Genomic DNA, 23697 nt, shown 5'->3' with positions numbered 1-23697 from the left:
CTTCAACATTGACCTGTTTATTTACTGGATTTTATCTTAAAATAGATATAAAAGTTTCAAAATCATAATATCGACATGAATACTAACAATAAATTCACTGAGTTCAGTTTTAAAAAATTCTTTGCACATTTTTTTTGCATCTATAAAATATCACACTTGGGATCTACACTGAAAGCATCATTTTAAAACTTCCTTGAAAATATTGTTTTATCTGTTACCTATTTTATACACTGAAAGGTTTATTTATTTCTGTGTTCAGTTTTAGTGTGTTTCCCCTTTTTGACTTGCTTGCATTTTTGCAAAATAACTTACCTGGTTTAAAAGTCGGCCAGGTGCAGTGACTTACACCTGTAATCCCAACACTTTGGGAGGTTGAGGCGGGCAGATCACCCAAAGTCGGGAGTTCGAGACCAGCCTGACCAACATGGAGAAATGCTATCTCTACTAAAAATACAAAATTAGTTGGGCGTGGTGCGCACCTGTAATCCCAAGCTACTCTGGAGGCTGAGACAGGAGAATCGCTTGAACCCAGGAAGTGGAGGTTGTGGTGAGCCAAGATCTCGCCATTGCACTCTAGCCTGGACAACAAGAGCAGAAAATAAACAAACAGAAAGGGAAGACGGAAGGAAGGAAGGAAGGAAGGAAGGAAGGAAGGAAGGAAGGAAGGAAGGAAGGAAGGAAGGAAGGAAGGAAGGAAGGAAGGGAGGGAGGGAGGGAGGGAGGGAGGGAGGGAAAAGGAAAGGAAAGAAGGGAAAGGAAGGGAAAGGAAGGGAAAGGAAGGGAAAGGAAGGGAAAGGAAGGGAAAGGAAGGGAAAGGAAGGGAAAGGAAAGGAAAGGAAAGGAAAGGAAAGGAAAGGAAAGGAAAGGAAAGGAAAGGAAAGGAAAGGAAAGGAAAGACAAGTCGTAAGAAGTGTGCTTGGTAATTTCTGGTGTCTTTCCTTCTCTCCAGCTCACTGCCCCAGCCCTCTCTTCTTCCCTTTCATTAGCTTCCAGGCAGTCTTTACTGCATTTCTTTTTGCATCTGTAAGCACATACATGTATGTGTGCATAAGCATAAGTAAACAAACCCTTTTTTCTTTTTATCTTAGGTAAAACATAACCTATCATATACACTCTTCTACAACTTGGTAGAACCTTTCTTAATAATAATGGTGATCACACTAGTGAGTAGAGATTTTCCTTATTTTAAAAAATATGTAAATGGCATTTACGTTAGAAATGCACAGTAGTTATTCAACCAGATCCAATTGCAGGTAACTTATGCTATTTATAATCTTTTGCTGTTATAAACAGTGCTGCTACACATGGCTTTCTACACCTGTTGTTTCGTGTTAGTGGAGACACAGTTTCAGAATGGATTCTCCGGAGTGGGATTGTGGGCTCCTATAGTGAGTAAGTGTATAATTTTACCAAGAATTGCCAGGTTTCTGCTCTGTTTTGTACTCCTAACATCCGTGTAAGAGATTGCAGGTTCCTTTTACAGCCTAACCAATTTAGACTGCCTAAAGGAACTTGGAATTTTTCTAATATAATATGTGAAAAATAATATCTAATTGTAGTATTTTAGCAGGGCAAGGTTGCACTCATTAAGGCAAAGTTTCCACTGCCCTAAATCATCCCAGGAACAGGTACCAGGCAGCTGGAGATCACACCTGCACCCCCAGAGCCCCGGAATCATATCAAATCAGCCCATGCTAAACTGTCATGCCTGCCCAGACTCACCTTTTCCCTGAAATCCCTGGTGGAGATTCTGGCCTTGGTGTCCCCTGGATCCTGCGTCTGCTTCTGGCCATACCTGATGCTCATCACATGACCCTGCTTGATGAACTATGCTCTCTTAGGAACGTGAGTAATAAATTCTTTCAATAGCCTCAGTCTCTGCCTGGGCACCTCCACGCATTAAAATCCTGTTAGGTACATTTCAGGTTGAAGTGGCCTCCCATTGTGGTTTAATTCAAATTTTCTAAATGACAAACGATGTTGATCATCTTTCCACGTGCTTGCTTGCCACCCAGATATCTTCTCTGAAGTATCTTTTCAACTCTTTTGGCAATTTTAAAATTGTCTTATTTTTCTTCTAATTATTTCCTTATAAAGAGATTTTACATGTTATGGTCACAGCCCTTTTTAGATAAGTGTTTTGCAAATACTTTCTCCCAATCTGCAGTTTGCCTTTTTAATCTTTTAACTTTATTAACCAAATCTTTCAATTAGCAAAACTTTCAATTTTGATAAAGCTCCAGTTTACAACATCTTTTTTTGCTTTGCCTTGTGTATATATGTGACTGTGTCTTCCCTTTAAGGAGTGTTTGCCTCATCCAAGGTCATAAAGATTTTCTCTCATTTAATTTTTAGAACTTTTTATGGTTTGATTCTTTCATTTAAGTCTTTTGCAATTTATTTTGAAATATTTTGTTTATGCTGTGTCATGAACATAATGGTCAATGTTTATTTTTCCCCATACTGTATCAATTATTAAAGACTATTTTTCCATGGAATAATCTTGGTGCCTTTGACAAAAATGATTTGATTATTTGTTCATGGGTCAATTTTTAGCTTCTTAACTCTTCCCTTGGTATTTATATCTATCCTTAGACCAATATCCTACTGTTTTGTTTATTATCTCTTTAGAGTAAGTGTTAAATCATGTAGTGTGTGTTTTCACCTTTCTTTTTCTTTTATAAAATTGTTTTGGAAGTTCTAATTTATTTACATTACATGCAAATTTTGAATTATCTTCTCAATGTCTACAAAACACCTGCTATAATTTGACTGGAATTAAATTGACAATACAGAACAATTTGTGAAATGCTCTCTTAAGGATATCGACTCATTCAATTCATACATATGGTATACCTTTCTTTTTACTTAGGTTTTAAAAGATTTTTCTCAGCAATGTTTTATGGTTTTTAGTGTAAATATATTGAACATATTTATTAAAATTATGCCTAAGTATTTTATCTATTTATGTATTATTTATGCTTTTGGAAATGCATTTTTATAGCATATTTTTAATTACTTAGTGTGAATATATAGAAGTACAACTGATTTTTTTGTATAGTAACCTTGTGCTCTACAACCTTGCTTACTTCAGTAGTTATATTAGCTTTTTAGCAGATTTTTAAAAATCTATGTCAATTATTGTGTCTTCTGTAAATAAAGAGTTTTATTTCTTACTTTCCAATTTGTTTGAAAATTTCATGTCCTATATTGATTGTAGTGGCTGTGACCTCCAGTGTTCCTGTCTTGTCTTATCCTAGTTAGGAAGCTCAATCTTTCTTCACTAAATAGAATGATACCCGTACTCTTGTTGCCCAGGCGGGAGTGCGATGGAGGGATCTTAGCTTACTGCAACCTCCGCCTCGCAAATTCAAGCGATTCTCCTGCCTCAGCCTCCTGAGTAGCTGGGATTACAGGCATGCGCCACCATACCCGGCTAATTGTGTTTTGTATTTTTAGTAGAGATGGGGGTTTCTCTATGTTGGTCAGGCTGGTCTCGAACTCCCGACTTGAGATGATCCGCTTGCCTCGGCCTCCCAAAGTGCTGAGATTACAAACATGAGCAACCATGCCCAGCCTACTGGTTTGTTTGTTTGTTTTGTCTTTCGATGTCCTTTATCAGGTTGAGAAAGTTTCCCTCTATTTCTAGGTTCCTAATAATTTTTGTCATAAGTGGAGGGCTGTATTTTCCTGGAGATTATTTTTCCACACCTATTGAGATAAACACTTCTTTTGATTTACTTTTCTTATTATAATATGGGGTGCTACATTAGTTGATCTTCAAATGTTAAGCCAACCTTGCATTTGAGATTAATACTACTTAGGGTTAAATTATCATTTACCAGCCAATAATACTTCTCGTGAACATAGAAAGAAAAATCATCAAATACATGAGTGAATCACGGTCAGTAGCATACCAGAGGCCAACACATTATGCACAAATTGGGTTCATCCCAAGAATTTAAGATTAACACCATTTTGGAAAATCAATCCATGTAAGTCACCACTTGAATAGAATAAAGAAGAAAAACCATATAATCCTTTCAATAGATGCAGAAAGAGCTGTTGACAAAATTTACAACTCCTTCATTAAGAACACACAGAAAACTGGGTAGAGTGAAATTTCTCACTCTGACAAAGGACATCAGCAAAACATCTAGAGCTGACATCATTGTTCATTATGAAATATTGAGTGCTTTTAAAGATTGGGAGCAGAGTAAAGACATCCACTTCTGTTCAACAGTGTGCTAGAGGTCTTAGCCAGTATAATAAGTCAACAAGCACAGGCATACATTTGCATGTTAACAAACGAATGAATCAGTAAGACAAAGTGCAGAAAGTTTTTCTAGACAGCCTAGTTTTCTATGAAAAATCCCAGGGCGTCTACAAAACATCTCTTAAAATTAACATGAGAAGTTAACAAAGTCACAGGTTATAAAGTCCATGTGTTTTAAAAAATCACCTACATTTCTACAAAGAGACAACAAATTACAGAAAAATGTCATTTACAAATACCATTTACAATATCATCAATAATATTAAACAAATACAAATGAAATAATCAAATATGATGCACAAAATCTCTACATGGAAATCTACAACATAGTGTCCAGCATTATTAAAGAGTTACATATAATAAAGTTTGTAAATAAGATGAGATAAAATACAGTCATGGGTTGAAGCCTCTGCATTGCTAATATTTCCATTCTTCTCAAGCTGATATATAGATTTAATGTAGTGACAATCAAAATCCCAACTGTACTTTTTTTGTAGAAACTGATAAATTAATCATGAAGTTTATGTGGAATTAGAAAGGACTAGAATGGTAAAATAATTTGGAAACACACATGCCAACCCAAGGAACTTATGCTACAGGATTCCTGGCCTTACCATACAGTTACAGTAGTTAAGAAGGTCCCATATTAGTGAAAAATTGGACACAGATCAATGGAACAGAATGTAGAGACCAAATACAGTGAGCTGTGATTGTACCACTGCACTCTATGCTGGGTGACAGAGTGAGACCCTGTCTCAAAAACAAATAAATAAATAACCCAGCAAGAGATCTCTGGATATAGGATCAGTTAATTATTGTTATCAGTGTCCTGGTGCTAGAACAACTCAATGTCCATATGAAAAAGATGGATTAATCATGTCTCCTACCTCTCATCATACAGAAAATTATTTTAAAATGGATCATAGACCTAATTGTAAAAGGAAAAGCATCTAGAAAAAACACAGGAGTAAGGCTGGGCACTGTGGCTCACGCCAGTAATCCCAGTCCTTTGGGAGGCCGAGGCAGGTGGAACACGAAGTCAGGAGATCAAGACCAACCTGGTAATATGGTGAAACCCCGTCTCTACTAAAAATACAAAAAATTAGCCAGGTGTGGTGGCGGGTGCCTGTAGTCCCAGCTACTCAGGAGGCTGAGGCAGGAGAATGGGGTGAACCTGGGAGGCAGAGCTTGCAGTGAGCTGAGATCACACTACTGCAATACGTGTTTTTAAAATGATTCACATCAGTCTTGAGAGAAACATAAATCTAAACCATAATGAGATACTGCAACACATTGGTGAGAACGTCTAAAGTTAAAAAGGCTAACAGTATCACCGTGGAGCAACTGAGATTCTCAAGCGGCATTGGTAGAAGTGTAAAATTATACTAGAACTTTGGAGAACTGTTTGGCAGTTTAACCATAACCTTAAACATGCACTTACCACTTGTTCAGAAAGTTCTACTTCTAGTTATTTACCCAAGAGGAATAAAAACATGGGTCTTCTGAAATATTTGGCCCAAATGCATATGATAGCCTTATTACAATTGCCTCAAACTGGCAACAACCGAAATACTCATCAACATTTGGCTGGGTTTAGTGGTCTAATTATACGATGTAATATATACAGGCATAAAATGGAAGGAACCACACACACAGCACAGGTGAATCTCAATATCGTTATGCTGAATGGAAGAAAACAGGTACACAAGAGTACATCCTGTGATTTCATTACGCAGCAGTCTATACCATCTCCAGAGCAATACTGATTAATGCTAATCAATGGTGATAGAAATCTCCTGGGACTGAGGGAAGGGAAGACTGAGAAGGGACAGGAGAGCATTTTATGGGATGATGGAAGTATTTTACATGCTAGTTGGGGTTGTGATTACATGGATATAGTATGTGTAAAAACTACCAAATTTTATACTTTATATCTGGGCTTTTTAATGTATATAAATTATACCTCAATTAATAAAACATATACTTACATTTTTACTGAAATTATAATGTTTAAAATACTCACTGAAGAGTTTACATTTATGTTGCAATCCTGTTTATAAACTCTTGTCAGACTGGATGTTATGATTTTTATCTTTCTAATCTGATGTGTGATAGGTAGTATTTTACTTGTTCTAACTCTCTTTTATTTTTATTATATTTGAAGCTGGATATTGTTTCATATATTTATTTATTAATTATCTTTCTGTTTCTGTAAATTTTCTCTTCAGGTCCTTTTCTGTCTACTTGATTGTTAATCTTCTGTTATTAAAAGATATCTTTGTATTTTTATGATATTAAGCCTTTTACAGCTATAGAAATTAAGATTATTTTCCTCATGTTTTTGGTCTTTCAAGTTAGTTTAAAATTTTTTTTCTTTTTACTTTCACTCCAGCTGGTGTAAACCTGTGAAATGCTTTTTAGCTTACATAAATTCTCGATTTTTAATGGCATAGTATATTAATAATTTATGGGTTGTAATCTTTTGGTTGATTAAAATCATTTTTTCTAAGTCATGAAATAAAAATATGCATTTTTTTCTTATATCTGTTGGACTTTCATATTAAAATTTTTTATTTATTTGGAATTTACTTTTTAATTATATAAGATTACATTTATTAGATCAATAGCAAATTTTCTCAAGCCTCTAATTCATCTCCTCTACTGATAACTTATCTGAAATGATCTCCTTTTTCCATATTAAAATTCCCCAAATCTGTGTTTCTTATCTAGTCTGTATGTTTCTTTTTCTAATGTTGTTTTTATTTTTATCAAAGTTCTATCCCCTGTATTTTAAAGACTCGGAGAGCCCTACAGCAATTCCCTGGCTTCCTCTCCTGGGGTTTCTGCTGCCAACCAACATGCGTCCTCTCCCCTGTCTGTTGGGTTCCATAATCCCAGTGCTCCATGCATTTCTTCACTTTAGGAAGATGCAGCGTGGATCCTCTCAGCCCTGGCCCTCCTTATCCACCCACTCTCCCAATATACTTACACATGTCCTTGGTAAGCTTGGTAGAGTTATATTTCAGTGATATAAACATCATTCACAGATGTACAGTACATCCTGAGTTAATAGTTGTTTTGTTTTCCTTTTGCTTGGTTTTTGCTTGACTAATTCAAACCTAGACCTATCCCCTACCTATTGCCTCTCTTCTCAGCCATTGGATGCATCAGGCATTCCATCAATTCTATCTGCCCTCGTGCTCTGGTCAGGACTGGGAGTCACCGCACCTGCTGCAGCTGTATCACCCCACGCTGTCTGTCCACCCCTGGGTCTCCCTGCACATCTCTCCAAACCCACACATTCCCACCCAGGGGCTCTTGTCTCCTCTCCCCTGCCCGCTTCCCTCTCTCATTTTACTGGAGTGCATTTTCCCCAACTTCCTGAAGTAGAGGTTACAAGACAGGTATTTTGAGTTTTTAAAGTCTGACAGTGTATTTCTATTTACCCTAGAATTTTACTGACACTTCAAAAGATTTAGAATTCAAGACTGAAAATAATTTCCTTTCTGAATTTTTTAAAATGACCTTTTAATTTTGGAATAGTTTAAGATTTGCCGAAAAGTTGCAAAGATTGTACAGAGTTCCGTATCCCCCTTTCCCAGGTTCCACCAATGTCAAAGTAAAACTTTATGGAAGAACTGTCACAAGGAAGAAACCAACATTGGTGTGGTACCAGTAACCAAACTCTAAACATGATCTGGATTCTACCATCCTTTTTCCACATCTGTTGAAATAATTAGAGGCTTTTCTTCTTTTATCTGTAAATGGGTGCATTATGTCAATATATTATTTAATATTAAACTACCTGCCTGGCATGGCGGCTCACACCTGTAATCTCAGCACTTAGGGGGACCAAGGAGGGCAGATCACCTAAGGTCAGGAGTTTGAGACCAGCCTGGCCAACATGGTGAAATCCCATCTCTACTAAAAATAAAAAAAGTAACCGGGTGCGTTGGCATGCGCCTATAGTCCCAGCTACTCGGGTGGCTCAGGCTGGAGAATTGCTTGAACCAGGGAGGCGGAGGTTGCAGTGAGCTGAGATCATGCCACGGTACTCCAGCCTGGGTGACAGAGTGAGACTCCCTCTCAAAAATAAATAAATAAATAAATAAATAAATAAATAAATAAATAATACATAACCCTCATATCATAGAATCAAGCCAATCTGGTCATAATAATTTACTTTTCTGGGAGCAAGTTTCTAGATTTGATTTGTTAACCTTTATTTAGAAATTTTATGTATATGTTATTTAGGGAGACTAATCCATGTATTCCTTGCCTCAAATAAATTAGAACTGTTCTCTTAACCTGCTTTCTAGAAGAATTCCTAGATGACCAACATTTTGTGTTCCTTAAATATTTGATGGAACTAGTTTAAAAATCATCTGTTTTTGATGTTTCCTTTGTGGAAATGTTTTCAATTACTGATTTAATTTATTTATTTTTCTTATCTTAATATGATTTTTCTAACCCACCCTTAGTTCGCACTTAAAATCTTTTCTCATATCTTATTTTTAATCTTTTTAAGTCATCATATTTTAGTTGTACTTACTGTGAACTGCTTTTACTGGATTTTAAAAAATATATTTGAAAAACTTGCATTTTTAACTGGAACGTTTTGGCTGTGCACATGTATTGATTATCTTTGTAGTTTTATTTTTTACTATACTTTGGAAAAGTTACTTATATCCATTGTTTCTATGTGTTTTCTCTTTTCTTACCGTATTTAGAAACAATTTTATTACCATTTCTCTTTTTCACTAATTGCTTGGAATTTACAAAGCTGATTTTAATTTTTATAGTGGTTGATATGTGCATATTTAATTTCAAGCAGTATGAATTAATTAATCCTTTTTAGAAGGATTTTAGAAGCCTGAAATAGTGATAAAACTCTTCTGATTTATATATTTTGTTAATATATAAACATATAATATTAAATGCATAATAGATGACATTTTAGGTTTTTTAACTGCACAAAATATGTTATTCATGGTGCTTTACACAATGTTGGACAAGAGTTACTTGCATGTTACTCTTCTTAATTTTATCATCATTCTTTCACCTTAGATACTCTTTGTGGGATAATTTCCTTCCTTTCTGGAGACCATTTTTTAGGAGTTATTGAGGAATGTTTTTCTAGTCTATCAGTGCTTTGGTGTTTTTCTAGAAAGATAATTTCACTGGGCATATCATCTAGGTTGACTGTTTGTTGTTATTTTTTTTTTTTCCACAGCCTTTCCAAAAGCAATTCTATTGTTTTTCATCTTCATTATCAGTTGTGAGAAATCAGTTACCAATCTAATTGTTGTTCCTTTGTGGGTAAGTTAACTTTTCTCTCTGGCTGCTTTGAAGATCTTCTTTTAGGCTGCTGTTTTTGCTGATGTTTCAGGTGTAAGTTTTTTTAAATGTTTTTCTTGAATCCATTAATCTTCCTGATTCTGAGAAATTATGTGTATATTCATTTAGGGATAATTTTAACCATTATCTCCTCGATATTGCCTCTCCTCTCATTTTGTGCTCAATGTTTTTGAAAGTTCAAGGAGATGTGTTTTGAAACGGTTCACTTTACCTTACATGTCTCCACCTCTCTGTCATACTTCCTGCCTCTCCCTCCTCGGTGCTCGATTAGCAGTAATTTCTTTTAGGTCTGTCTTTCAGGCGATTTTTTCATTTATGTCATATATACAGTGTAAGTCACTGATAGAGTTTTTTAGTGTTTTAATTGATGCATATAACTGTGCATATTTTGGGGGGCACATGCAATATTTGATACATAAATATAATGTGTAATTATCCAATGAGGGCATTTAGGGTATCTATCAGCTCGAACATTGATCATTTCTTTGTGTTAAGAACATTTCAACTTTTCCCTTCTAGCTATTTTGAAAGACACAATGTATCCTTGTTCCCTATAGCCACCCATGGAGTCCTAAATTGCAGTCATGGACACTATTTGGCTCTGTTTCTAGTCAGGCTGTTCATTTTTTATAGTCTCCTACTCCTTGATTATATTTTGCATTTCCTCTCTTATATATTTAACATATTTATCTTCTGTCTCCTATAACTGTTGTCTCATATCTGAATCAATCGAGTTAATAAACTTGAGGGCCTTCTCTTTTAAAAGTGTCTACTTCGTATTCTCCGTGGGCTCAACCTGACCTCTTCGAAGAGCAAGGATGAGGCTTCAGAAACTTGACTTTTCAGCAGCTGTTGCCAAAGTGTGACTTCTGGTTAAATATGGCATTGGGCTCGGGGCCTTTAGAAAACAACGGAAGTGAGAATGAGCGCTCAGAAACATTCTTAGAAAACATTTTTTCCCCAAAGAAAGGAAGTTTGAGGCCATTCGGAACTGAGGAGGACTCTGGCTGTGGCGCTCATAAGAACGGTCTCAGAGCAGGAAAGGCGGAAGACGGAAAACACACAAAACAGCCAGCTGGGAAAGCAGAGGGGAAAAGTAGTCACAATCCTCTCCAGGAAGGAAAGAGTTTTGGGGTTTGCACGGCTATACTTGGAGAAGGCTCAGTTGCAAGCTGGCTGCCTAAAGCCGGGTATTCAATGGGAGGTTAGGACACAAGAAACTCAGCACAAGGCCTTTGATGAGGTGATTTCAGAGGTAATCGGAGATTGGTAAGAAGCATATCTTAGCAGTGAAGCTTCAGTTTATTAACTTCTGAGCAGGAGACAAGGAAATGGTCTGGGCTGAAATTCAGGCACTGCCCCCTCACAAAGCTCTGCAGGAAGTACCCTGCACCTTGGCCCAGGCGGCTCTGAACCACGGGAGCAGAACTGGCCTCCCAGGACGCTGGCCACTGTGTCGTGACCAATCCTGGGCAACTCTGCAACTCTTATTTATGGCGGATTCAATCTCCTGTTTGGTCTTCACCACCTGACCAGATCATGGACCGAGGTAGGCAGCTCTCTCCCCAGGACTGGACGTATTGGGCGAATCTGACCTCATTTGAGATTTGCCTTTGTTTTATTTTGTTTTATTGTATTTTACTTTATTTTATTTATTTATTTTTGAGATGGAGTCTCACTCTGCTGCCCAGACCAGAATGCAGTAGCACTTGGCTCACTGCAATCTCTGCCTCCTGGGTTCAAGCGATTCTCCTGCCTCAGCCTCCCGAGTAGTTGGGACTACAGGCGATCGCCGCTACACCCGGCTAATTGTTTGTAATTTTTAGTAGAGACGAGGTTTCACTATGTTGGCCAGACTAGTCTCGAACTCCTGACTTCGTGATCCACCCGCTTTGGCCTCTCAAAGTGCTGGGATTACAGGCGTGAGCAACGGTGCCAGGACTATTTGTTTATTTTTTGGTTGGGTAGTTATCTCGTTTGTTAAATGCATCAAAAAATACTTTTTGAGCACTGTTATGGTCTGAACTGTGACCTACCCAAATTCATATGTTGCAACCTTAACCCCCAGTACTTTAGAATGGGACTGCATTTGGAAATGGAGCCTTTAAAGGGGGGATTGAGTTAAAATGAGGTCCTTAGGGTGGGCCCAATCCAATATGACTGCTGTTCTTAGAAGGAGATGAGGTCACTGACATGCACAGAAGGACCTCCCTGTGAGGACCCTGGAGGACAGAGACATACATGGAGGGATGACCCTTGAGGACACAGAGAGATGAGAGCCGCCCGCACATCAAGGACAGAGGCCCCAGGAGGAACCAACACTGCTGAGTCCTGATCTCTGACTTCCGGGCTCCAGGACTGCAAGAGAATAAATTACGGATGAAGACCCAGGCTTTTGTTTTCCTGGGATTTATTCTCAAGTGAGGGTGAGGATGGAAATCACAAATTGAGAAGTCATACCAACATCAGCAGGAACCTCTTATGGCCTCTCCTGAGGGTGACACCAAGCTTCCGTGGCGTTTGCAATCGTCCCCTGCCCACTAAACTCCATGCCATAACCCAATGAAGAAAGAATGGAGCCCCACACTTCCCGAATAATTTCTCTCTGGTGGGGTGCTCAGAATATAGGTTGGGGTTTTAAAATAGATGAAATTGTTGGCAGAATTCTTGAGAGCAGGGAAGTGGTGGGATGCCAGCCTGCCTGGAAGTACATGCCCTCGACCACTCCAAGCACGCGGGCCACAGGCTGAGGAAGTCACGGAGAGCCAGGGACTCCCCGACATTTTGTGAAAATTGGGTAAGAAGGCACTGAGATCTAATTTTATTTTTCAGGGTATCTGTCCTTGCATTCGCAAAAGGAAATTGAAACCAGAATGAGCAGGGACACCAGAATGTTCTGTTTATATATTCACATGTTCACTGCATGCTCACTTTGTACAAGGACACTTAGCAGTGTGGAGCAGAAAGAGTTGATGAAACAATTCTCACCTCCACCCACTGGAAGATCTGGAGAGAACACGCTTCGCTGCAGATGCTGATCTTCACCTATCTGTGTAATATAGAGAACGCTGCCGCAGGGAGAGCAGAATTTCAGAAGAGGAGCTCCAAGTCCATTGCCCACCCCCAAAGGTACGGGGCACTTGATGCTGAATGGTGAGATTCAGTCGATCCTCCCTGGCTGCATTTTCGCACATTTGAAGCAGGAGCCTGCATTCACAGCCCCCTCTCATCCCCAGTGGTTCTTCTTCCTCAGCGTGGACTTTCAGGAGGGTGCTTTGGTAGTAGGATGAGCCCCATCACTCCAAGCTCTGCCCCTGTCTTCACACAGCTTTCTCCTCTGGTCTGTGTCTCTCTTCTTAGAACGACACCTGTGATTGGATTTAGGCCCACTCTAACCTGGGCTGATCTTTACCTTATTCACAACTGCAAAGAGCCTATTTCCAAATAAGTTTGGATTCACAGATTCTGGTGACGGTATCTTTTTGGGGGTAAAGGAGACCCTCCAATCCACCATGCGTGTAGAAGATACAGATGTTGGAAGGAATTCAGCATGAGAGCCGCACTCTGGAGAGGGCATTTGTTGTCAGCACCCAGCACGGTGTAGGAAGAGGCTGAGCCAGTGGCTGCCCTCAGGCTGGCTGACTCAGATACAATCTCAGATGGACACGATGTTCACAGGGCCAAGGAGCAGCGGTGACTTGCTCAATTCAACGGACAGAGCAACGGAAGGCCCCAGGGGAACTGGGTGCTGAGGGAAGCAGCCTCACAGGCTGGGACCTTGGCAGGTCGGCTTGCGGGTCTTTTGGACAGTCCCCTGGTCTGTCTTCTCTTTGCCTTCCTTTGACTTCAGGTGGGTCATTCCTCCCATCATGGTTTCCAGGGCCCCATGTTGCTCCTTCTCTCTCTCCCTCCTCACAGGCCCGTGATGGCAGGGCCATGGCCCCAGCTGTGGAGGGCGGAGCTCACCACTTCACTGTTTCTAAAAGTGCGCTCCTGAAAGCATCTGCATCCATTAGCCAGGGCTGACATGGGGCTGTTAAAGGACAGACGCTTGCTTAGCTTCCTCAGTTCTGAATGCTGGAGGCTGAGATCCAGGCGTGGGTAGGATCGGTTCCCTGGGAGGCTGCAGGGAGAACCTGCTCTTCCTACGGCCTCTGTGCTTGCCTGTATCCTAATTTCTTCTCACAAAGACAGCAGTCCCATGGGATTAGAACCCACCCTAAGAATCTCATCTACCCTAATTACCTCTTAAAAGGCTTATCTCCAAATACAGTCCCATTTTAGGTACATTTTAGCCATAGGACGTCAACATACAAATTGTAAAAGAGCACAATTCAACCCAGGGCTGCACCCGTCCAGATGGGCCAGGACCTTGGCAAGCTCGCTCTTGTACTTTAGGTCCTTCTCCGCTTGTGCAATGGCCTCAGCTGCCCACTCACTTGGCCTCTCTCCCTGCTCCCCTGCCCCCAGCCCTCTGCCTCCAACAGGGCTGGAATGTGCCCTCGGGTCCCACACACCTCAAATGCAGGTGAGAGGCTTCCAAGCATAACTGGTTCAACCAGTTTCCCCTCCAGCCTTTCCACCAGGGGACCAGGGGATGGAATCCCAGCCATTCCAGAGCCAGTTCCAGAAGCCCGGAGTCCTCCTTTGCCCCAGACAGTGGTTGACCAAAGGGGCTCCCGGCCCTGCCTCGCAGTCCTGCGGTGGGCACAAGCGCATTGCTGGGGTGCAGGCAGCTTTGGGGGCACGAGTGCAGAGGATGACCACACTCCCACCCGCCAGCTCCCTCTGCTCCTTCCTCGTCTGGAGTCTTCTGGGCTTCAGTGGCTTTGAGGAAGAGCCAGGCAATGTGTGAGGCAGGTTTACTGTAAGACAAAGGCAACTGCAGATTAAATATCGGTCACTGCTTTTCCCTGGCCACCTTCCTCACCCTCCTAGTCCCTGCCTCACCTTTCTGCTCCACCCTCCCTGACTCCTCTCACATCTTACGAAGACCAGCAAAACCACAATTTTGTGCGAGTTTCTGCCAACAGCCGAACCATTAATCTTGAATTTCTTAAGAAGGTTTTATGCTGACGAAGACAGATTCCTCTCTAAGAGAGCTGCTTATGCCAGCTGTTAACTAATACATTTTATGTGGCTAAAAAATGCACATATATAAACATTTTCCAAAAGAATGAATATTTATAAAATACATAGGGATCCATAAAAAGAGAAGCTTAACTTGCAAAATTATTTCATTATTTTTTAAATAAAAATTTTGGAGGCTGAAATAATGTCATAAATTAACAACAAGGCAGTCCAAAATAGACTACTTGAAAATTAAACAACATTAGCAAAAACAGAAACAGAGCTCAAACTATCTGAAGAATGAATGTGCATGTGTTCATGAACGTGGGGAGGAAAACGAAATTACGCATTTCTGCTGCCCAGGTAAGCTGGTTAAGTATTTCTGGAGGCCTTTTTTAATCATTTATCACAATTCAAAAATTTCAAATTTCATAATCTCCGATATAAGAATTACATTTCCAGAAATTTATGGAAATACACCAAAATATGTGTTTGAGGCTATTTATTCTTGTATATTTTCAATAGCCTAAAATTGGAAGCTATTTATACACCCACTAGCAGAAAGATTTCCAATAAGTAACAACACACTGATGAACAGAATAGTTAGTAGCTTTTACAAATAGTCGTTCATCCAGATTATATGTATGTTAAAATATTTGTTAAGATTTTCACTATATGGTTAAGTGTTTAATTTCTGAGCAATAGAATAATGGGACCTAGGATATGCTTATTTATTTCCATAAGATTTTATTATTTTAATTTCTACTATAAGTATGTATCAGTTTATAATTTTAGAAAAAGAGAAGATAGGGTAATTATGCTTACTTATTTATTTCCATATGATTTTATTATTTTAATTTTAGAAAACTCCAGTTTATAATTTTAGAAAAAGAGAAGATAGGCCAGGCGCAGTGGTTCATGCTTGTAATCCCAGCATTTTGGAAGGTTGAGGCAGGTGGATCACCTGAGGTTAGGAGTTCAAGACCAGCCTGGCACACATGGTGAAACCCCATCTCTACTAAAAATACAAAAAGTAGCCAGATGTGGGGGTGCATGCCTGTAGTCCCAGCTACTCGGGAGGCTGAGGCTGGAGAATCCCTTGAACCTGGGAGGCGGAGGTTACCGTGAGCCAAAATCGTTCCATTGCACTGCAGCCTGGGCGACAGAGTGAGACTCAGTCTCAAAGAAAAAAAAAGAAAAAGAAAAAGAGAAGATAGAAAGTAGGTCCTTGGTTAAATACGTTATAATATGGCTAAAAGGAATGAAGTAGCGGTGTCTGCAATTAAGTGGAAGCACAGCCGCTAGAATTTGTTAGAATATCTACATGTGTGGCAAAGCTACTGTGACCCGCATAACCGTGTGTGCACGTGTATGCATTGATAAAGACGTGTAAAGTAAAACGACACCTGCTTCCTTGACCTAATCCGTCGTCACAGCGGTCATTCCCCCTGAATAGAGCTGGTGTGAATGGCATCAGTGATGTATTGCTTTGGGCTGATCCAGCAACCACTTTCGATTGCACCTCGGCAGCAGCCCTCTGCTTCTTACAGGGCAATCGTCCTCAGCAGGAGATGATTTTGAATTGTCATATAAGTGGGGAACTGGATAACTTAGTACCCTACCGCACAACAAATTACCCTGCCCCGAATACCAACATCACCCTCATCCCAGAAATACTGCTGTATACTAATGGAATCCCTGACTTTCACCTGAGTACATGGTTGTCTTGAACACAGACTACAGTTCCCAGATTCCTAACAGCTAGGTGTAGCCATATGGCTAAGCGCTGGCCAATAGGGTGTGAGCAAAGAGATCAAGGCAACTCCCTGGCAGTGTCCTCGTCGGTGGATGGCTCACAAGTCTTCCCCAGCATCCTTGCTCTTGGCTGGAATGCCATGGGGCCACACAATGCAGATGGGGGCAAGACCCTGTATCCACAGGGAAGGAGCAGCAAGGGGCACGGACAGGCTCCCAGGGTGGCATCAGGGTGCTGAGATGCCCACGCCTGTTTCCCAGCACAAGTCACACCTACAGGGAGGGTCCTTCAACCACTGTTGTTCTGGCTTCCTTCCTTCCTTCTTTCCTTCCTTCCTTCCTTCTTTCTTCCTTTCTTTCTCTCTCTCTCTTTCTCTCTCTCCTCCTTCCTTCCCTTCCTTCCTTCCTTCCTTCGTCTCCTTCCTTCCTTCCTTCCTTCCTTCCTTCCTTCCTTCCTTCCTTCCTTCCTTCCTTCCTTCCTTCCTTTCTTTCTTTCTTTCTTTCTTTCTTTCTTTCTTTCTTTCTTTCTTTCTTTCTTTCTTTCTGTCTTTCTGTCTTTCTGTCTTTCTTTCTTTCTTGACGGAGTTTTACTCTTGTTGCCCAGGCTAGAATGCAATGGCTCCATCTCAGCTCACCACAACCTCCGCCTCCCAGGTTCAAGTGATTCTCCTGCCTCAGCCCCCCTACTAGCTGGGATTACAGGCATGTACCACCATGCCTGGCTAATTTTGTATTTTTAGTAGAGACAGGGTTTCTCCATGTTGGTCAGGCTGATCTCGAACTCCCGACCTCAGTTGATCCACCCGCCTCGGCCTCCCAAAGTGCTGGGATTACAGGCATGAGCCAGCACACCACACCTGGCGGCTTTGTGTTTTTCATGAGTGAACCAGATCCAAACAAATCTGGAGCCAATATTTTATCTACATAAGTTATACAGGATTCTACTGTTTCTATAAATAATTTCAACATTTTTGATAAAAATAAGATTGCCCTGATTGCTGTAACACATGATCACAAATTTGGTGACTTAAGATGACTGACATGTTTTCTCTCATAGTTCTGGAGGCCTGAAGTCCTAAGTCAGGGTGCTGGCAGGACTGGCTCCCTCTGGAGGCTCAGGGGAGAAGTCTTCTCCCCTTACCTTCTGCGTCCCAGGCTGGCCGGCAATCCTGGGGTTCCTTGGCTTGTGGCCACATCGCTTCAGTCTCTGCTTCTCTCTTCACATGGCTTTCCCTCTGCTCCTGTCTTCTCTTTTGTGTCTTGTTAGGATGACTGCCATTGGATTTAGGACTCACACAGATAATGCAGAATGACTTCGTCTCAAGCTGTTTTACTTAATTCCATCTGCAAAGACCCTTTTTCGAAATAAGATCACATTCACGGGGGCTGGGGTTTAGGATATGGAATATTTTGGGGGGTCACCATTTGACCCTTTATAGACCATTAACCCAATCTCATTTCCCCTCCCCAGGGAAATCCCCAGAGCTCTCTCTAAGGATTTATATGCATGTTTATACACTTACAGACATGTATACATGTTTGTGCACCTATAAACAAATTAGACCTAGGTACACATGCATGCACACCTGTAGATATGCATGGCTTGTGTGCATGCATGAGCACCTGTAGACATGCAAGGCCTATATGAATGCATGAGCACCTGTAGACATACAAGGTCTGTGTGCATATGTGTGTGCACCTGTAGACATATAATGTATGTAGACATACATTGCTTCAATAGACTTGTTTGACGCAGAGTTGCCACAAATCTTCGATTTATTTAAAACAAAACAAAAAAACAACATTCTTTGTGAAGTGTGATAAAGTGAAACACCATAAAAAAAGGTGCACCTCATATATATAAGCCTTACGTGTCTACAGGTGCCCATGCGTGATGTCTGCAGGTATACCCACATATCCACAAAGGCTTTGAATGTCTACAGGTGTACATGCATGCACACAGGACTTGTATGTCTACAGGTGCACACACATATGCAGGCAGGCCTTGTATGTCTACAAGAGCACATGCACACAGACCATGTGTGTCTACAACTGCACATGCATTTAGGCCTTGTATGTCTACAGGTGTACACACATATGCACGCAGGCCTTGTATGTCTACAGGTGCACATGCATTTAGGCCTTGTATGTCTACAGGTGCACATGCACATCCTCACTTCCTGTCTCTGTCACATTTTGGAAATTCTCAGAATATTTTAAACTTTTTGTTATTACAGCTGTTTTGGTGGTCTGTGATCAGTGATCTTTGATGTCACTCTTGTAATTGTTTTGGGGCACCAGGAATCACACCCATATAGGACTGAGAACTTAATCAATAACCATTGTTTGTGTTTTGGCTGCCCCATTACCTAGTTGTTCCCCAACTCTCTTCCTCTTCTCAGGCCTCCCTATTCTCTGAATCATGGCAATATTGAAATTAGGCCAATTAATAGCCCTACAATGGCCTTTAAGTGTTCAAGTGAAAGGAAGAGTTGCACGTCTCTCACTTTAAATCAAAATCTAAGAATGATTAAGCTGAGTAAGGAGGACATGTCAAAAGCCAAGATAGGCCAAAAGCTAGGCCTCTTGTACCAAAGAGTCAGCCAAATTGTGAATGCAAAGAAAACAGTTTTGAGGGAAACTGAAAGTGCTACCTTAGTGAAAACAAGAACTGTGAGTGAAACAGGCATATTGTTGATAGGGAGAAAGTTGAAATGCTCTAGATAGAAGATCAAACCAGACACACCATTCCCTTAAGCCAAAACCCAATCCAGAGAAAGGTCTTAACTCTCTTCAATTCTATGAAGCTTGAGAGAGGGGAGGAAACTGCAAAAAAAAATTAAAAAAAAAATAGTCAGGAGCTAGCAGAGGTGGGTTCATGAGGTTTAAGGAAAAAAGACATCTCCATAACATGAAAGTATCAAGGTGAAGCAGCAAGAGCTGATGGAGGAGCTGCAGCAAGTTATCCAGCAGATCTACCTAAGATCGTTCATGAAGGTGACTACACTAAACAACAGATTTTCAGTGCAGATGAAACAGTCTTCCATTGGAAGAAGATGCCACCTAGGACTTTCATACCTTGAGAGAAGTCAATGCCTGGCTTCAAAGCTTCAAAGGACAGGCTGACTCTCTTGTTAGGAGCTGGTGGAGCTGGTGACTTTCAGTTGAAGCCAATGCTCATTTACCTTTCTGAAAGTCCTAGAGTCCTTAAGAGTGATGCTAAATCTACTCTGCCTACGTTCTATAGTTGAAACAACAAAGCCTGGATAATAGCACATCTGTTTACAGCATGGTTTCCTAAATATTTTAAGCCCATTGTTGAGACCTACTTCTCAGAAATAAAAGATCTCTTCCAAAATACTACTGCTCATTGACAACTCACCTGGTTTCCACCCAAGAGCTCTAATGCAGATGTACAAGGAGATGAATGTTGTTTTCATGTCTATTACCAGATCTATTCTGCAGCCCAAGGATCAAGGAGTCATTCTGACTTTCAAGTCTTAATATTTGAGAATACATTCTATAGGGCTCTAGCTGCAGTAGACAGTGATTCCACTTGATGAATCTGGGCAAAATAAATTGAAAATCTTCTGGAAACAATTCACCATATTAGATGCTGCTAATAACATTCATGATTTGTAGGAAGAGGTCAAAATATCAACATTAACAGGAGTTTAGAAGAAGTTTATTACCACCTTCATGGATGACTTTGAAGGCATCAAGACTTCAGTGGAGGAAGTAACTGCAGATGTGGTGGAAACAGCAAGATAACTAGAATTAGAAGTGGAGCCGGAAGATGGAACTGGATTGCTACAATCTCATGAGAGAACACGTGAGGAATTCCTCCTTATGGATGAGCAAAGAAAGTGGTTTTTTGAGATGGAATATCTTCCTGGTGAAGATTCTGTGAACATTGTCGAAATAACAAAGGATTTAGAAATTACCTCAACTTAGCTGATAAAGCAGCAGAGAGGAAACACTCCAATTTTGAAGGAAGTTCTACTGTGGGTAAAATGCTATCAAATGGCATTACATACTACATAGAAATCTTTCATGAAAGGAAGATATAATCAATGCGGTAAACTCCATTCTTGTATTATTTTAAGAAATTGCTACAGTCACTTCAACTTTCAGCAACCACCACTCTGATCAAACAGCAGCCACTGACATTGAGGCAAGACAATCAGCCAGCAAAAAGATGAGGACTCCTTGAAGGCTCAGATCATCCTTAGCATTTTTTACCAATAAAGTATTTTAAATTAAGTTATACACACTGCTTTTTAGACATAATGCTATTGCACACTTAATAGACTACTATAAAGGATAAATATAACTTTTTTTTTTTGAAACAGAGTCTTGCTCTGTCACCCAGGCTGGAGTGCAGTGGCACAGTCTCAGCTCACTGCAAGCTCCACTTCCCGTGTTCATGCCATTCTCCTGCCTCAGCCTCCTGAGTACCTGGGACTACAGGCGCCCGCCACCACACCCGGCTAATTTTTTTGTAATTTTAGTTGAGACAGGGTTTCACTGTGTTAGCCAGCATGGTCTCCATCTCCAGACCTCGTGATCTGACCGCCTCAGCCTCCCAAAGTGCTAGGATTACAGGCATGAGCCACCACACCCAGCCAGGATAAACATAACTTTTTTTATAGCTAGTACCAACAAAGCTTTATTTGTGAACTCTGATATTTCATATAATTTTCATGTCATGAAATATTAGTCTTTGATTTCTTTTCCCAACCATTTAGCAATGCAGAAACCATTCTTAGCTTGCAGTGCATATAAAAATAGGCAGCAGGCTGGATTTGGCCTATGTGCTGTAAATTGCCAACGCATGGTACAGAATATATCTGGAAAGCCTGTCACCTCAAAATTTCAAATCACTGCTTCCCAAAGATTTAAAGTGATTATTCAAATCTTCATCAGTAACTTGTTTTAGATCAGCTGGTTTCCATTTTGGACTCTGGTCTTTATCAGTTACAACAGCCCTAACGCCTCCATAAAAATCATGACCTCCCATGCAAGCTTGACTTAGCCGATACTCCATAGTTAGTACTTCTTGCAAGGTCTTTGAAGACCCCTCCATGAGTTACCTTTGTGTGATCTTTAGAGATGATGGAGACATTCTATTAATTACCTTCAATTGCTCTAGGGCAAAAGATGAACCATCTTGCTGTAAGTTTGCAATAATTTGTCCCACAGTATTGGCTGAAAAGCAACTGTTTATTTTGCCCATGTGTTCCTTAAGTACAAAAGACTTGTCTCGATCAACCTTAGACTCCGTATGGTAATTTTCTAAGACAGCTGCAATATTTTCTTTTCAAGGAGATTTCAAGGCTAACAAATCTTCCTCTAACATGCCCAACTTTTCAGAATCTACAAAGTGTGTAGCAATTCCTGCTCTGTACACATCTTCATTTTAATCTGAATCCTGTTAATGCAAGGGAGTAACCAAGTTTTCCTCGAAGTCGTGGCAAGAAATAACCTCCACCCACATCAGAGAACAGTCCCACTGCTGTTTCTGGCGTGGCAAAAGACACTTTTTGTAGCCACTCAAAGCTGCGCATGGACTGAGAGACCAACTCCCCCACCCATTGTAGTTCCATGAACAACTGCAACATAAGGTGTGTGGCAAGAACCAAAAGCATTATTCAGCATATATTCTTCCCTGAAGAAAACTGGAGCTATCTTCTGTTTTGCCTTTTCAGCTTCCTGGATCACTCTGATATCACCCTCAGCACAGAAAGCCGTTCCTCCGGCTCCCTTTATAATGATCAGGAAAGTTTCAGGCTCTTGTTCCCACTTCTCTAGTCGTGGATAAATCTGCCAAATCCTGTTAAGAGTCAGTGCATTTAGGAACTTTGGTCTGTTTAGTGTTATGATTCCTGCACACCCTTTTTTTGTTTGTTTGTTTTTGGGTTTTTTTTTTAATTCCACTAGCACGTCTTCTGCTGCATCTGTGTGCTTGGACTTTCTCAAATGGTGCAGTATGGTATTAATCCTTTTGAATGCATTAAACCTCAACATGAGCGTCCACACCTCCTGCTGTCCCATCGCCAAATACTCGAGAGCTAACGCAGCAGAGCAAGAAGCACCCAGACGTTTCCAGCACCTCCAAATACAGCTTTTTATATGCATTGGGAAAATCAAAAATTTGTGTGACTTGCTTTATTACAGTGGTCTGGAACCACTCATCTCTGAAGTATGCCTGTATATACACGCGTATCTATAAACATGTAAATCCTGTGTAAACATATGTGTGCACCTATAGATGTGTAAGGCCTGCATCCACAGGTATGTGCACCTGTAGACATGTAAGGCGTATATATACATATATACATGTCAGCTGTGAGAGTGGACTTCACTAATTGCTAATGAACAGAACATGTCAGAAATGATGGAATGTCACTTCCAACATTAAGTATTAAAAGATTCTGATTTTCCACTTTGAGTCTCCTTACTCTCATTGTCCTCCAGTCACTTATCTGGGGAAAATTAGCTGCCAAGGTTTACCTGAGACCAGTGACCTGGAAGTCATGAGACCACTTTGTACACGGGCTCACGTGGTGAGAGTGAGGCCGGTCAACAGCCAGGTGAGTGGGTTTGGAAGCCGGTCCCCGTCCCCGCTGAACACTTAAAACAAATCCTCTAATTGTTCAAGTTCAATATTGAAAGGCGAATTAGACCAAGCTTATTATGTATAGGTAGTCAACTTTTCTACTTTCTTTCTATTTAATCTGTTAATTTCTGAATTTTAAGTTACTGTCTCTTACAATGACTGAGAATTTTCTACTTTATGTACATTGTGTGTTTTTAAGTTGTTATGTGCAGAAAAGTTTATGACTGACATGTCTTCTTAATGCATTATTCCTTTTGTTACATAAATAACCAAATTTATCCCCCTTGTTATTTTCACCTTGACTTCTAATTTATTTTCTATCAATACCTCCAGTTGCTAGCTTTTTATTAGCATTTGATTGGCATCCATTTCCCATCCCATTCTTTTCAACCTTCATATGAAAGTTGTGCCTTGGTGCGTCTCTTCTGTTGGTGCATAACTGGATGTTTTTAACCCAATTTGTAAGATTCTCTCTTTGGCTGCACGAACAAAACTCATATTTATTATGAGTACTCATCTGCTTTACTTTTCTGCCAAATAGTTTATTTCTAGATATTATATTTCCCATTTTATTCTTTCCTCATAAATGTCATTGTTTTTAATTGATCATGTTTTCTCA

General features: G+C 40.3%; 1 pseudogene; it reads right to left on the bottom strand.

Moving 5' to 3' along the window:
• Positions 1–21127: 21127 nt before the first annotated feature.
• LOC103214952 (3-hydroxyisobutyryl-CoA hydrolase, mitochondrial pseudogene) lies at positions 21128–22537 on the bottom strand (annotated as a pseudogene).
• Between the last annotated feature and the right edge of the window lie 1160 nt (positions 22538–23697).

Source organism: Chlorocebus sabaeus, chromosome 4, assembly GCF_047675955.1.
Source record: "Chlorocebus sabaeus isolate Y175 chromosome 4, mChlSab1.0.hap1, whole genome shotgun sequence".
NCBI classification, from domain to species: domain Eukaryota; kingdom Metazoa; phylum Chordata; class Mammalia; order Primates; family Cercopithecidae; genus Chlorocebus; species Chlorocebus sabaeus.
Note: the sequence above shows the minus strand (reverse complement) of the source record. Positions and strands in the feature narration are given on the sequence as shown.